Source organism: Delphinapterus leucas, chromosome 8 (assembly GCF_059928025.1).
Source record: "Delphinapterus leucas isolate spDelLeu-1000000601 "Yukka" chromosome 8, BTC_Dleu_Yukka2, whole genome shotgun sequence".
Lineage (NCBI taxonomy): Eukaryota > Metazoa > Chordata > Mammalia > Artiodactyla > Monodontidae > Delphinapterus > Delphinapterus leucas.
This window is the reverse complement of record NC_143136.1, coordinates 85,852,501-85,867,447: the sequence shown is the minus strand read 5'-3', so window position 1 is coordinate 85,867,447 and position 14,947 is coordinate 85,852,501. Positions and strand designations below refer to the sequence as shown.

The window sequence follows — 14,947 nt, the reverse complement described above, 5'->3', positions numbered from 1 at the left end:
TCTCCAAAATATACAAGCAGCTCATGCAACTCAATATCAAAAAACAAACAACCCAATCCAAAAATGGGCAGAAGACCTAAATAGACATTTCTCCAAAGAAGATATACAGATTGCCAACAAACACATGAAAGGATGCTCAACATCACTGATCATTAGAGAAATGCAAATCAAAACTACAGTGAGGTATCACCTCACACGGGTCAGAATGGCCATCATCAAAAGATCTACAGACAATAAATGCTGGAGAGGGTGTGGAGAAAAGGGAACCGTCTTGCACTGTTGGTGGGAATGTAAATTGATACAGCCACTATGGAGAACAGTATGGAGGTTCCTTAAAAAACTAAAAATAGAACTACCATATGACCCAGCATTCCCACTACTGGGCATATACCCTGAGAAAACCATAATTCAAAAAGAGTCATGTACCAAAATGTTCATTGCAGCTCTATTTACAATAGCCAGGACATGGAAGCAACCTAAGTGTCCATCAACAGATGAATGGATAAAGAAGATGTGGCATATATACACAATGGAATATTACTCAGCCATAAAAAGAAACGAAATTGAGTTATTTGTAGTGAGGTGGATGGACCTAGAGTCTGTCATACAGAGTGAAGTAAGTCAGAAAGAGAGAAACAAATACCGTATGCCAACACATATATATGGAATCTAAGAAAAAAAAGGTCATGAAGTTCCTAGGGGTAAGACGGGAAAAAAGACACAGACCTACTAAAGCATGGACTTGAGGATATGGGGAGGGGGAAGAGTAAGCTGTGACAAAGTAAGAGAGTGGCATGGACATATATACATACCAAACATAAAATAGGTAGCTAGTGGGAAGCAGCCGCATAGCACAGGGAGATCAGCTCAGTGCTTTGTGACCACCTAGAGGGGTGGGATAGGGAGGGTGGGAGGGAGGGAGATGCAAGAGGGAAGAGATATGGGAACATATGTATATGTATAACTGATTCACTTTGTTATAAAGCAGAAACGAACACACCATTGTAAAGCAATTATACTCCAATAAAGATGTTAAAAAAAAAAAGATGTGGCACATATATACAATGGAATATTACTCAGCCATAAAAAGAAACAAAATTGAGTTATTTGTAGTGAGGTGGATGGACCTAGAGACTGTCATACAGACTGAAGTAAGTCAGAAAGAGAAAAACTAATATCGTATGCTCACACATATATACGGAATCTAAAAAAAAAATGGTTCTGAAGAATCTAGGGGCAGGACAGGAATAAAGACACAGACATAGAGAATGGACTTGAGGACACGGGGATGGGGAAGTGTAAGCTGGGATGAAGTGAGAGAGTGGCATTGACATATATACACTACCAAGCGTAAAATAGCTAGCTAGTGGGAAGCAGCTGCATAGCACAGGGAGATCAGTTCGGTGCTTTGTGGGACACCTAGAGGGGTGGGATAGGGAGGGTGAGAGGGAGATGTGAGAGGGAGGGGATATGGGGATATATATATACATATAGCTGATTCACATTATTATAAAGCAGAAACTAACACAACATTGTAAAGCAATTATACTCCAATAAAGATGTTAAAAAAAAAAAAACAAAAAAACCCAGTACCCCCAAATCCAGAATATGAAAAATATCTGCTATTTAAATTAAACAAAGTATAGCATTTTTTAAATAAATTGAATTCAATTTAAAAGATTAACTTGATGGAGGTTTGGGAGGATTCTTGCACTCTGTAGTATCATATAATATTATAATGATCAAATCTGTAGATTTATTGTATTATAATAATATCAAATAGATATTCCTAATCCAAGCAGTCTTTTTTCAAAAAACCACAGAGGGCATAAATATCCATATACACAGTGCAGTTGGAATTGGTGGTAAATTAATTTTTCTCTCCATTTATGGCAACAGACCTAAGTGTGTACCCAAGGGGCTTAGAATTAAGAATGAGGAAAACACTACTTAATAAAGTTGGGATCAGGCATTTAAAAAGAATTCTTAAGCTTGAAATTGCTAGAGCGCTGGCCTGTTTATAGGAAATAGTTCTGCTAGAATTAGAAGTGGAAATAAGGAGATGATAATGAAATACAGTTTAACCAGTAAAGGGTGGTGAACATATGTATCACGCCACACCATACAAATATGCTGCCAGTTTAGATATACGGTTGTGGTTCCTTTTGCCAAGCTATTCTATTTCCTGTTAGAAAGGCTAACTCTGAAATACTGTTTTCAGGAAGAGGGGATAGAACAAGAGCTTCATTAAAATGCTTAAATTATTTCTTCAAATTCCTCTTTTAGTGTTTGTCATAATGAGATGATATTCTTATAAGTCACCCATTTATTCATAGCTTGTGGGAAATAAGGTTTCAGTCTTGACTGCTTACTAATGTTCAAGCATCCACATCTGGAAGTCACTAGACAGTGTTGTTTTAGGTGAAAGGTCAGAATCCAAGTGGGAGATGACCTATCAATCAGGTTCTTGTGTCACTTTCATGGTTACGTTCCAGCCATATTTATCTCTATTGGGCAGGGGCGACCTGAAGTGGCTTTCTCTCCTCTTCCCCCTATAATGCAAGGAGGTTGTTTATCAGCAGCATAGCTCATGCCCAAATATTGCTACTTCATTTATTTATTCATTAGCAATTGTGAAAAACAGGTCATTAATACCGAGGAGGGAGAGATAATTTATATATTACAGTATGGATTTTTTATTTTTTGGTTTAAATATGAAGTTTACTTTGGTCCCATTCGAGGAGTTTATAACCGAACGCTCGAGGAGGATGGTGAGCTTGTCATTCCTTTTCCGCACCACATTCCTCAGACTCCCAAGCCTTCCATCATTATCCTCTTTTCTCAACCTGCTAAATTCCTATTGGCCCTTCAACACCAAACTCAAATAGCCTCTTTTCTCTGAAGCTTTCCCTAGCTCCCCTGGGCAGAGTCTCACAGAACTATCAGAACTCCTTCCTCTCTGTTGCCCCTATAACGATCTGCTTGCACATGAGTTTTCATCTATTATTCCACATCTATTCCTGTTGTCCAACACAGGTGACTGGTGTTTACTGGCAATCAGTAAATACTTGTTCGCAAATGACCCGTTTTAAAACAGTTTGTCATCTATCCTCCCATCCAAGTATCAGCATATATCAAGGCATTCCACATGTTTACACTGTTAGAGGAACAGAAAGTAACTAACAGGATGGCAAGGGTTAACATCATTCTAATCCGTTTGAATTAACATTAAGTTTTAGTATGCTATCTATCTATTTACCTATCGATCTGTCAAATCTTTTCATTTTTGCAATAGGAATGGCCTTTCAGGTTGCCATCTACATATATTTTTCAAGCCAGTCTTCATGGAAATGTCTGTTTATATGGGCTTAAGAAATATGTAGTATTGTTTTCATAGAGGCTTAAGAAATACTTGGCTGAACAACATAACAGAAAAAAAAAAAAAAGGCTTGAGGAACAAAAAGTACCAAAGAAAACTTAGTATTCATCAGAATTAAAATTAGCCAAAGGAAAACAATAATCGTAAACTAGAAGCCTTTTCCTGCTATTTGGATCATCAGTTTTCATCTCCAGCAGCTTCCCCTCCTGAGTCCCTGTCAAGTCACAAAAGAAGTTCCCCATATGGGTCGATTACTCTGACAGGCAAGGCTATCTCGTGACTTAAAAGTCTCTCTCTAAAATATGCAAAAGGGCTAAGGGGAAAGTTCGAACTGTGAGCAAGGCCTCGGCTGCCTTGTTACAAAGGCTCACCCTTGTGACTACATCATTATCGCCCTGGATTATCTGCTCAGAGCAGCGGAGGCCTCACATATCTAGAATCAGGACAGAGCAACCTCCTCAGTTCTCATGCTCTGAAGTCTCTCATTGGACTGATAATTGTCAACCATTCCTTCCTCTTTCAGCCACCCAAGGCTCACGCCCACCAGGGAACAAAGAGTCTCTTTGAGGATGAATCTTGAGACCATCCCGGCCCCCTAAAAATTACATGCTGGAAAATTTCTAAGTACTGAAATTATTGTGTTCCTTTTTAGAGAACTCTCTGTGGACCTATCTCTAGGAATAGGTTATCACAGGGAGACTTCCCTCAAACCCAGAAGGGAATAAAGGACACTGCGGAAGAGGGTCAAAAGGAGAGTCGACGAAATATATACACTGTACACATCCGCCCCTTTACCAGGGCCTACCTTAGATACCATTTGCAAACTGTCTGCACACCTCTTGTCTCATTTGAGTCCCAGAACCTTTCTGAGAAATTGTTGACATATTATTCCCATTTTAAAGGTAAGTAAACTGAGGTTTAGTGAGACAACTTGGCCAAGGTCACACAGCTAGGAAGGCAGGTCTTTTCACGAGAAAGCATAGCCTCTCACCCCTCGACTACAGAGCTTCTTAGGTTAAGCAGGGAAAGTCCCTTTAGCCAGAGCCATCCTCATAACATAAACTTCATAGGAAGGAGCCTAAGACTCCTTTACAACCCCTCATCTTATTGACAAGGAAACACCACCAGAACCCGCAGTTCAAATGTTCTGGTTTCTCTGTCTTTAGCAGAAAAAAGCAAAATTATGAGGCAACCAGTTCATATCAGCAATTTCGTGAGAAAACCAAGAGAACAACTTTCAGGGAAAGCCCATGGTCAGTGGCTATTCAGGACCCTACAACGAGAAATGAAGTTTTCATTGTTGACCCCAAAGAACTGCAACGTTCCAGCTAAATGCCTTCGTGATCTGTGGGCTTCACACTCTGGGACAAAGAAGATTCACATATTGAATATGAATATATTGGCAATATTCATATATTGGCAAAAGGTTATTTTGTCTGCCTTCCATTTGTTTGCCTTAAAGTCATTTAAATAATTGTACGCCGTGCAAAGAAAAGATGGTACTTGCTACCTCTTTTGTAATTACCCACATTTCCCTAAATACTGAGGGTATGCACGCACAGTGTGTTCTGGTGCACAAAATTTTAAGATGCAAAAGCAGAGCATCTTCTAGTAGCATCTATGGTGGAGTCCTTATTAAAAGCCACCTAGGATTCAAGAAGGAAGTAGTTACATTTCCTGGGAAAGAACAGTGAGGACTGCATATTCACCTGCTCTGTGATAGATGCATGTGGTTTTCATTTTATTTAAAAATCACTACTAGAAATTGTGCCTTTTCTCATGCCTCCCACTGTCCTTCAGTGCAGGATATATTACTCATATCAGACCCCAATTTACCTCTGGCCCACACAAACCTGCTGTTATCTTGCTGACTGTTACTGTAAATTACTGACATCAGCAAAGCTTTGTCAGGAAACTGAGGTAATTGAAAATTCCAGAGAAGTTGAAGAAAATGCATCTCAGATTACTTTGGGCTTCTTTCTCTTTTATTTAGTTCATGTTCCCCATCTGAGTCGTTGCTAAAATAGCTTAAAGGCTATGCTCACGTTCAGCATTAGGCAGTAGGCTTATTTATTCATGTTCCCCTTTAACCCACCTCACTTGGATTGTAGTGAGTTTTGCCTCAGTAATTTTACAATTCGATCAATATCTGGATGTCGGCAGTGTACGTTGTTGCTGTTGTATGTAATTAGTGGTTATGTGAGAAATGAAGTTGTTAATCTATGTGGGTAAAATCTGTGCCCCAATATAATCCTGTAAACGGTTTTCAAAAATCTTCAAGTGTGTTAAATTACACATTTCTGGTTTGCATTCGGGTCCTTCCACAGTTCCTTATTTTTACATTGCTTTCTATGTTATTTTCTCTCTTGTCACTGAATTATGCCTCTATTTGGCTAATGACCAAGGTCAGTGGGGACTAGATGTTGCTGAAAATCTCTTTCCAGAGGACTCACACATTTTCCAGTTTCTTTCTGGGTCTCCAGCTTTGTAGTAGGTGCTGGAGTCAGAATGTTCACAGTTTTGACCTTCTAGGAACACATTGCCTTTGGGAAACCAACCCTTGGATAGCGCATTCACGAAGCATGTACAGAAGCCCAAAGGAGATGCACATCTAAGACTAGGGTTTCAGGAAAGAGAGACTTAAGAAAGTGACCTTTGATCTATGTTCTGAAGGACAAAAAAAAAAGAGGTATGTTCAGGCAGATGCAACTGGAGAGATGGTGAGAGCTGATGGAAAGGGAGACAAGGAGGAACCAACACATGAAAGCTTTGTGAACCAAGCTAAGGAATATGAGTTGTATTTTGGGTGCTTTGGGGAACCACTGAAGGATTTTAAAGTAAGGCTTTGCATAATCAAATTTGCACCAGTGAATTAAATCAGTGTACATTTGTTGAATATCTACTTGGTGGCAATAACTCATGGAGCGGTGGGACTACAGATAAGATGGTGCCGGCTTTAAAAAGCTCACACGTTTAGGTAGGAGAAGATTGACATGAAAGCATAAAAGTACCAAAAGAGCACTTTTGGCCAATATCAGAATGTGGAATGAGTTAGAAGGTGATAAAACCACAAGCATAGTTACAGGTGGCACGGGGAGGGAAGGGCATTAGTTATTTCTCTTGAGCACATTCTTTCAACCATATTTAAGGAGATATGTCAACATCACAGTTATTAAGGCTGTGAGGAAGCAACGTTCCAGAAAGTCATATGTGAAGAATATCAAGACATATCTTTAAAGAGCCTAAAAGGGGGTGTTCCTCTATCTGCCAGCTCCTCCATGGACCCTCAGTGACAGCTCTCTTCCTTGCTGTGTTAGAGCCAGGAAGCACCTTGGGTGAGACCGGGGCCAGTGTGACCAGTGAAAAGGCTATTTAGGGCAATTCTTGAGATTTGATGTACGCCTGAAACAACAGAATGATGGTGGTGATTGAAGAAGAGGAACAAGTAGGAGAGATAACAGGGGCTATGACTCACAAGACCTGATAACCCATTTAGAGATATGGCATGATGACTCTCAAGATTTCCACCTGAGTGACCCAGGAAGTGACAGTCACCAGGTTTTAGGTGGGGGATGGTGGGCGGGAGGGAGACACGGCCACGTCCATCTTGGACATGTCAAATTTGAGGTGCTTTGGAGACAATCAGGGGGCGATGTCCAGTATTCATTTGGATGTGCAGGTCTAGTGCACAGGAGCAAAGTCTTACTGGAAAGATGCATTTTTGAGTCTTTGTTGAAAAAGAGACTTCAGCACAGTGATCGGAACGAGGAGAGTAGAGAGCCCCAGAGGGACCCTGGAAACGCTACCATTTAAAGATTGAGTTGAAGAAAGCAGAGCTTGGTCAGTGGGTAAGAAGAAAACCAAGAAGACTGTGGTTAGAGATTTAAAGGAGGACTTTTAAAGAGGAAGTCATCAATGGAGTTAAAAGCTGTCTCTTCTGTGTGTAAAGATGTGCTATGATTTTCAAAACAAATTAAATACATTAGGTGGGACTGTTATTGCTAGTAACATGCAATAACTGACTAATGGCATATAAAAAATACCACAAAGCTTGGAGAAAAGCAAATTAAACCAGGCTTTTAAGATGATATACCATCTTCTAGAAATACAATGTAAAGGATGGCACGCTGGCTTCTGTGAAGAAGACGTAGAGTTGGGTTTGTTTTTCTTAGGAAAGAGATGAGAGATTTTCGGTGAACCATCCCCTGACTTTCTTACCTGCACCTTCTGTGGTCCACTCACGGGTAGGTGGGCAGCGGTAGGCAAGGAGTAATGGGGCAGAACGGAGTTCACAGCCACATCTGAGAACGTGTCCCAGAACCTGGTCTCACTGATTCCCAGCTTGAGGCCACTGCCTACCACAGCAATATATCAATACATCAAAACACACCTCAGCTGACTCACTCCTGCCTCGGGCTTTCATGTTGCCTTACTCACCGAACTCCCAAGATCCTCCCCAGATCTCAGTGATGTAAAGACGTCACAGGAATTATTAGCCGATTTCCCAAGAGACTTGGGGCTGAAAATGGTTAAGATCCTACAGCAGTAATGAATCAGGGGAGAGGGCACATTTCACTCATTTCTGGTACTGAATTCAGACTGCCAAAAAACACAATAAAGGACTGCTTGGATTCCACCCCCCTTTCCTTTCATTTAAAAACGTTACTGTATTTCTCTGACATTTCCTACCTGAAGCAAGGTTTCGGTTCCCACACAACACCCTTTTCCTCTGCTTTCTGGTACTTCCATTATCTCGGCCTGCCCTCTGACACTGTTTCCCAATTTATGTTTTCCTTTCTCATTTCCCTCTTCTTAGCACTGACACAAGCCGCAAACCTATAACCATAACGTCTGACTCACTTGGTGCTTCTCCTGTTAATGGACACCATGTGGAACAGGAGGCAGGAAAAGACTTTACAGGAAATCAGACGATAATGCTTGCACTTTGGTGCCCTTTCAAATAAGAATTTAATTATCCTAATGAAAAAGATTACCTTATAGAAGACATTTGGGTAAAAGAGTAAGCAGTTTGTCTTTTTCCTGATGACATGCATCTCAAAACTATAAGGGATATTCCTGCTGATCTTTATGTGTTAAAGCCCAGGCACCAGGAGAATGGTTGGATCAAACACTGATCTTGAATGTTTAGACAGACCCAGAGACTGAAAACTGAAAGCCTCACCATGGTTTGTTTGGGGCCTGTATTAGCTTCCTAGGGCTGCTGTAAGTACCACAGATTAGGTGGCTTAAAACAACAGAAGCTTATTCTCTCACAGTTCTGGAGGCTAGAAGTCCAAAATCAAGGTTGGGGGATGGCTGCTTTCTTCTGAGGGATCTGTTCTACCTCTCTGTCCCAGCTTCTGGTGACGGCCAGCATCCTTGGCTTTCTTTGGCTTGCAGCTGCCTCACTCCAGTCTCTTTGATTTCACATGGCATTCTCCCTGCCTGTGCCTGTGTTCAGATTTCCCTCTTCTTATAAAGACACCATCCATACTGGATTAGGGTCCACCCGAATGACCTCATCTTAATTTGGTTATATCTGTAAATACCCTATTTCCAAATAAGGTCACATTCATAAGTACCAGGGGTTAGGACTTCAGCATACCTTTTTGGGGAGGGGCATAGTTCAGCCCAGGCGGAGGGTATCAGGCACCATCTTCCCTTCCTTCAGGGACACGTGAGGTCCCAATTTTCTGGGTCCTCACCTGGAATCCAAACCTTCTCTTCTCCCAATAAAAGTGGACTTTCCTGGGCCCCACTCCCTCAGGACTCAACTCTCAGCTATAAACTGAGCAATTAATCTAAGGGAAGATGACAATAGGCAAATATTACCCCTCCCAGGTATTTGCATTGAACAGATGACTTCCTGGAGACAGTGCCTTAACATAAAGGTACTGATGGAAATTTTGCAGTGGGTAACGTTTTCTTTTTGAGTGGACAGGTCTTTCTATGACCCTCAAATCATCACTGTCTCCTCCACCTATGAGAAGGATGGCTGCTGTCTATCTGTTTCTCTCTTAAAGGAAAGTTATTACCACAGACAATTTGATCTATCTTTGCATTGTTTGCATTTATTCATCCCATGATTGTAAGTGTGCCAGGAGAGAAGATTTGCTCCTCATGAGGAAGTCCATCAAGTAGAAGAATTTTATTTTAGAAGATGCCAACCTGGGGATCAACAATGAGGAATAGGATCCCATTCTAAATCGTGGATGATTTTCAAAGAATGAACAGGCGAGAGGGAGAGAATTCGGTTGCTAGGAAAATAGGATAAAATAAACATAACCTCCCTCTCCTCTTGTTTTTCCATCTTGGTGTGGGCTGTGCTTCCTAGTCTTGCTGTGGAATGTTTGTCCTTCCCATCTCAGTAGTGACAGACTCACAGGGATGCCTACATGTCTGTCTCACAGGTGTGGGATCCGATACTTGCCAGCTTAGTGAGACTTTGGAAGAATCTCCCACAGTGGTTGTAAAGAGAAAAGGAGAGAGATAATAGTTCACTGGCATCAATAATCTACTTCCCCAACCAGCTGAACGTCTGAATAATAGCCTCGGCACTTGCCCTGCTACTCCCCCTCCCCTGGCTCTGCCACTGGCAGATTCTCTTCCCTTCTCCACAACTGGGAACTCTATAGGGAGCAGATTGTTTTGGCTGGAATTAGCCGGGCACAGATGGTACCACCTGCTGCATGTTCCTTACTTCTTACTGGCTCCTCTCTCAGCTCTGTGAGTTTTTGTATTTTCTAGAAGTTCAGGGGAAGGGGAGATGGCTGGGGCCCTTGCTCATGCCTGATTCTAGCACAGCTGTTTTGAGCAAACTGGCAACTGCGGGGACTGCACTGGGCCGTGTTGACTGGGGAAGGGGCTTTCAGGGTAGCGTGCCACTGTGGCGGCCCGTTTGCTGTACCTAGTGCTTTCGTTTCCAAAATACAAACTTCCTTTGGCCCAAATCATTTCTGTTTTCCAGGCTGACAGATCTGCCCGTGACCAGACGCAAGGCAGGTGGTTTTGCGAGAGTCTGAGAAATGAGATTTCTCCCATTCTAAACTCGGAGGGGCATAGAAGGCTACTGCCCAGCTTACAGGGGAGGGAATTATGATGAGGCCACAAACAGGTTGCTAAATTCACGTCTGGGCTACTTACTGGGAATAATAGCCCATGTCTTCTGAGTTCCTCAAGGTAAACCTGACAGATTAATGAACTCCATTTTCTCACCGATGAAATCATGACATGGGACTAAAGGACCTAAGAACTCTCATTCCTTAAAGTTCTCTGAATATCTGCCGAGTTGTTCTTGAATGCTTCCTTACAGGAGATCACACTGTAAATCATTCACATGGCTGAGACTTGTTTTCTTACTGGTCTGATTTCATCTTCCCTTTTTTACATGCTTTGTTAGACTGGCGTTTTTATTCTCAAAAAATCAAACCCATGTCTGCCTCAGGTACTTGCACCTGCTCTTCCTGGAACACTCGCTCCGGCTCTCACACCCGGCTCACTTCTTCTCACCCTTCAGGCTCAACTCAGACACCACAGCCCTAGAAAGATTTTTCCTGACACTCCCCTCCCTGTGCTCCAGCTGAGGTTGCCTGTCCTCCAATTCCATCTCATTCACTATTAGAGCACCTTCTTTTATTTTCAACAGAACACAGTCTTATGTGAAGTTATCTTACATAATTGTTTTGTTTTCCACCTTCTCCACTAGAATGTAGGTCCCTTGTGGGGGCGGATATTGTCTGATCACCACTGAATCCCTAGGACATGGAACAGTGTGTCTCATATAGCGTCACTCAACAAGATGCACATTAGTGAGGGAATGATGTTATTTTGTGTTTAAAAAAGGGAGACCCTGTGGTATAAAAGGGAGACTGCTTGGGACTTTGATACTGGTACATTTGCTATAGAACCTGGAACTCAGCATTCTACTTCTTTGTGTAAGCCTATCTCTGACAGAGTATAAGAAACTTAAGGCCAGTAATCTTGTCTTGTTCATTTTTGTATATCCTATAATACCTCACACAAGGTAGGCACTCAGTAAATTGAATAACTATCAATGTTGTAACTGTTATTTATTACTATTATTTCCAGGACCACTAAATAGAATAGAATAGAGGTAGTAGAAGCATCAGTAGAAGCAATAAGAGTGTGTATGCCGTAACTGGCTTATGTTCTCAGCTCTGCTAATAACTACAGGATAATATGGACTTTTATTCTTTCTGAGCCCCAGACTGTGAAAAAGCAGGACTTTCAGTGAGAGAGAATCTAGGTTCCTCCACTCTCTAATTTTCTTACGTCTATTTCAGTCTATTCCAATTTTCCTGTTGCAGATTTATGATCTCCAATTGCTCCTCTTACACCTTGTTACTTCCTCTGACCACCTCTGGGTTGCTCAGTGCCCATAGGATTCGGAAAAAGACTAGAGAAAGAATGGCACTGGGGACTCACACAGTGGGTTCAGGCTGAAAATTGTGAGTGGAGAGGCTCAGTGGAGTCACAGCTCCTCAGTGGACATAACCACTGTCAAAAATCTTGGATGAACTAGTGGGTAATATGTATGAACAGCAGCTAGTCATTTTTAAAGAGCGTTTCTCGAAATTGAGAACGTCTCTGGCTCTCAGTGAAAGGAGACTTTAGTCCAGACGCGGTTAACTGCCCTCAGATGATGATGTGACATCTTAGAGTAATACAGGGTTTCCAAAGTAGCTTATTTTCATTCCACTCTTGCATGGAAGAGTTCTTGTAGACCAGAACGGACTTCTTGCAGGAAGCAGGGAGACTAACTCACTCCTTTTGATGTTTCCACATCATTTGAAGGAGCATTTTACTGTGATGTGTTGTAGCGAGCATTGTCAGGAGACTGGGGTTCTGATAGTCTATTCTTAACTGCTTTCTAGATCGTTGTGGGGTAGAAACAACCAACCAGTGTGGTCTCAAGGCTATGCAGATTTCAGTTTTCTCATCTAAAAGATGCAGATGGTAGATTAATTAACAGCTTTTATTTTTCTAAGTGTTACAACCATCAAGATGTTCTTCCTCCTAAGCCATAGGAGAGTTTTATTGAAGAATGAAAACAAGAAGAAGTCATTGAAGAATGACTATTTCAATGTAGACACCAAGTATGCTATAATTTGGCCAGGTCTATAACCGAGTTATAGGCTGATTTGTAGGTGAAGGCATCTGACTCAAGGGGTCACGACAATTCCTTGAAAAGTATTTGTACAAATCATTATTCCCACTTCTATTTTTAAATTAAGGTGGTACATTTTAAGCAGCTAGTGTGGTTAGAACACTTCGTGTTCTGAGAAGATGTTTTTCGAATGTTCCCTCACCATGTAAAGCGAGCGAAATGTTCTTTTTCATGGAATTATCTTTGGTAATATAAAAACACTTTATAATGCAGAAAATTTAAAAAAAGGGTCTACTTAGATGTGAGGCTGATTATTCTCAAGCGTACTCTCTGAGCAACAGCATTTTAAGTGTTAAAACAAACTGGGCAGGGTGGTTTGTACTTCTCTTTTTCCCCCTCTTGCTTAGGTGTACCTTCAACCGGAAACGCATGAGCTCACACTTTCTAAGCATGTTCAATAATGAAGTGGTAGACCTCCACGGAATGCTTCAGGACTGCAGGAAGTGGTTAAGGGTTATTCAATAGCCGGTGTTCTCCCTTTCTGTCTGCACCAATCCCGGGCTGCACTACAGGGTTGGGAAATATCGTTTGTGTTGGAAGTCGTATCTTTCAGAAGAGAGGTAAAAACCAAGGTCTAGGTTGCTTTTGGTCACTAAACACACCATGATGTTTTCTGTGAGTGTAGGGATGTTCCTGAGTTTCCTTTCTGAATTTATATTCCTTTGTTCCTCTATATTTTTTTTCAAGTGATTTGAAGACAGTATTCTTCTTTTCCTTAACAAAAGTAGAATGAAGTGTAACTGTAATTCTTTGCCCTGGAATAAGACTGTTTTAGGAATGGATAAAAGTGATGCTCCTTTAAGGAAAGGTCACAAACTAAAATCTGAGTTTCCTACAAAAAGAGTAAATATAAATTAATATTTTCTCTGTTTTATTGTTGGAGTATCTGGTAAGTAATATAGAATTTTTTGGTGAAATTTTATTTTTCCAGTATCAACATTTTAAGTGTTTTCCATTTGTGTAAGATAACAATATACAAAATGTCTCAAAAGCACTCCTTCAGGTTCCTTCCATCTCTTGGGTATTGTTTTTTATTTTAACACTAGCTATTCAAACGTACACACACAAAGTTAGCAATCTACACGTGCACAGAACACACACACACACACATACACACTCTCTCTCTCAGTCTCTGTCTCTCAGTCTCTCTCTCTCTTACTACCCTTTGATTGCTCTGAAAATGGTCAGAACAGGATCATGATGCACAAATCTTTTTCTGAATGTTTCCTTATGTTAGATCAGTTCCTTCTGAGTTCTGTGCTTGCCAATGCTAAGTTTCCTGCCAGGGCAGTAGTCTATTTTTAACACTTTGGGGGCTTATTCTTCGTTCCAGATCTAACAGGCATATTCTGTGGAGTGAAAGAGAGAAAAGCTGACTGGGTGCACTTACAAATCAGAATCATCAGGATTTGCAATTTCTGTAGAATCAAAGATATGAATGAGAAAGACCAATTCGAATACTTAAAAGATCATTTGTCACCACTTTAATCTTCATGTATTTTTTACTCATCATATTCTTTGACTAAAATTATTAGAATCTTTGTCTTATTCATCTCAAGGCCAAATGGGAATAGTACTGTTCATTTTATATTTTCAATATTTTGGAGCATTTTAACATGTCATACTAGATTATAGGTGGTAGGTGACTGTTTTAATAGAGAAAGTCTTAGTTTGTGGCATATTCAGCATCACATCATCTCAGTGTCATTTCTCTAATTCCATATTTCATATACAAATGAAGACTGAGGGATTTATTTCTGTTATTTAATAGCATTTGTTTAATTCAGAGATTAATATATCATCTTCAACCCTGAAAAAGAGGACCTCTGAAACATCAGACCCAAAAAATTGGACACGGCCTATTAGCCCAAAAGAACATGTTGCCAATTATCTCCATGTTTATTTAAATATTTAGCTCTAAAGGAAGCAATCATTCCTTTATACTTCTTTAAATTTAGTATTGACATTTTTATTTTGGGAAAGGAGGTCTTTTTTTTTTTTTTTTTTTTAACATGGATACAGGAAAAGAAAACTCTCCAATAAAAATATTGTCTAAAAAGTTTGTTTTGTCTGCATGATTTACTAAATATGTACAATTTCAATTCACAGCGAAGGTAACAAAGATTTAAACAGCCAACATCACAAATGTCTCAAGTTCTAAAAAAAAAATCACTGTGCACAGTTTAACAATTTAATTGAATAAAAACCAAAGCTAAGCCTTCAGTCTGAATCTTTTTTATGATGGGCACAAGCCATGTATTTTCTTCATCTTTGTTACACGATGCATATTTCAGTGACTAAACGCCCCTTCCCATTTTAGTATATTAAGTTATGTCAGTACATACTTAAGAGAGGCAGAAATTGCCTCTTGGTACACCTAT

The 14,947-nt window shown here is 40.5% G+C and overlaps 1 protein-coding gene across 3 annotated transcripts in view; it reads right to left on the bottom strand.

The window, feature by feature from the left end:
• Positions 1–14,446: 14,446 nt before the first annotated feature.
• Positions 14,447–14,947, bottom strand: part of ZEB2 (zinc finger E-box binding homeobox 2) — a 131,977-nt gene continuing 131,476 nt past the window's right edge. For all 3 annotated transcript variants that reach the window (XM_022569672.3, XM_022569678.2, XM_089916857.1), the window contains one exon: positions 14,447–14,947. This exon is cut by the window's right edge. The gene's annotated coding sequence lies outside the window, so the exon portion shown is untranslated.